The 1,836-nt window shown below is 34.5% G+C and overlaps 1 long non-coding RNA gene across 1 annotated transcript; it reads right to left on the bottom strand.

Annotated features, from left to right (window-relative positions):
- Nucleotides 1–449: 449 nt before the first annotated feature.
- LOC117099933 lies at nucleotides 450–1,786 on the bottom strand. The gene is made up of 3 exons (XR_004444045.1): nucleotides 1,732–1,786; nucleotides 661–723; nucleotides 450–550 (listed from the first exon to the last, which is right to left on the bottom strand). It is a non-coding gene; the product is annotated as an uncharacterized LOC117099933 (long non-coding RNA).
- Between the last annotated feature and the right edge of the window lie 50 nt (nucleotides 1,787–1,836).

The following is a 1,836-nucleotide window of genomic DNA, read 5'->3' on the forward strand; positions in this document are numbered from 1 at the left end:
TTGTGGTCTGTTAAAAGACAATTATATGAATTATCAGTAATTAATTTTCTAATAATTATAGGGCAAATAAATTTAGGAAAAACTCCGAATGCCTTGCAATTACTGTATGTAAAAATTTTAAATCCAATTCGGCTTTGTTCAAACGAAGAGTAATCTTTTCATATTTTCTTAATAAAGAAACTGGTAATCTTCTTGAACTGAAATCCTTGATAATAGAACCAAATTATAGGGCAGTATTGTCACATATTAATATGAATTACCTATGACTTTAGCCAAGAGTTCAGGACTCACAGGCAGCTTCATTTGTTTAATTAACTGAGGGAAATGTGACAATTTATTTTATAAATTCTCTAACTTCAATTCAATTCTGGTTTATTCAAAAATAAAATGGAATTGCAGACAACTGAATTGCATCAAATTTACATAATTAAAATATAAGCCTGACATACCGTAGACCTGGTTTACTCCTATTGGCTCTGATGTTGTTTATTACGATTGGTTGTTTGGTTAAGCAACTGAAAGCAGTTGACATTCTCAAAATTTGTCCTCCCTGGGAAAGCAAGAATAAGAATCACGGTACAATAGTTATGTGTAAACCTGTGAAACTATATGAACAATTAAAATAGATTTATTGCCGTTTTAGTTTATTGTTGCACTTACACCTTCCATAAGAGCGCCATCAATCACAACACTTGCTGCTGCCATGGTGACTTGCATTCAGTTCTTAAAGAAAAAAGTTTGAATGAAGCCTGATCAGTTCTGCTCAATTTGATCAGGTATGTTAAATTAAAGAACTTACAGTTAAAACACATGTTCATAACATAAAGAATGATTTTCAAATCTAGAGTGACAGCTGTGATTCTTGGTACTATATAAAAGCAGTACAGTATTCTTAAAAATGAAGTGAGTGAAGGAATAAGAACTGATGGTATGGGTTAATCTATTTCAACCATCTTTATAACTTCTAATATCAGAGAGCTGGTATTAAACTCTATATCAGCCCCGGCCCCTTTTTGGAAAGTTAAAAAAAAAAGAAAGAAAAAGATTGATCGCCTAAAATGCCTCAGAGGTTATTTTCAGACATCTAGAAAACAAAAATTTTCAGAGGGGAATATCCCAAACCCCCTAGCCAAGGGTGGTGTTGTCTGGATCAGCCCTATTTTCAGGCCCCCTTTTTGGACATTTCTGGATCCGGGCTTGTATATTTCCACAAAGATAAACAAAAATACAATATTAATATCCTAGTATACAAAAACAGGATCAATAAGAAAAGCACATGACAAAAATAAAAACAAATACTGTATGTATTAATAGAAAGGCATATTGTTGGTCAGCTCTAGTTCTTCTATTAAATATAATAGGTAAGCATTATTATCTAGATGTATTGTTGTAACGCAAGTATTATAAAATAATTAATTGGTCCCTTTATGCACATGGGCACATAGGCCATGCATGGGCTTAGTGTCCCATCTGAAGAACGGTCGAGGTACAGTTAATAAAATAGACACAATCGGCGACCGGGAACCAGATAACCTAATAAAAAAACAAAACTGCCACAGATGCAAGACAAGGGCCTAGCATTTCTCGAAAAATCTCAATATTTCGGACCAGTATCTTTTGGAGCATTAGCAAAACATTCTCAAGTTCAACCTTCAATCAATTTGGTATAGTTTACTGGCGTTCCAATCAACATCAACTAATTCTAAGCCTCCTAGGCCTAGAGATCTACACCTGGGCTAATGTTCTTTCGTCTTTACCGAGGTGGCGGTGGGCGATTTTTTTTTCCGTACGAAACATTTACATGAAACTCCACTCGGGCCGTCTCGACTGAATCGA

Source organism: Anneissia japonica, unplaced genomic scaffold, assembly GCF_011630105.1.
Source record: "Anneissia japonica isolate Jap-2015-1 unplaced genomic scaffold, ASM1163010v1 scaffold41128_len1836_cov154, whole genome shotgun sequence".
Classification (NCBI taxonomy): Eukaryota; Metazoa; Echinodermata; class Crinoidea; order Comatulida; family Comatulidae; genus Anneissia; species Anneissia japonica.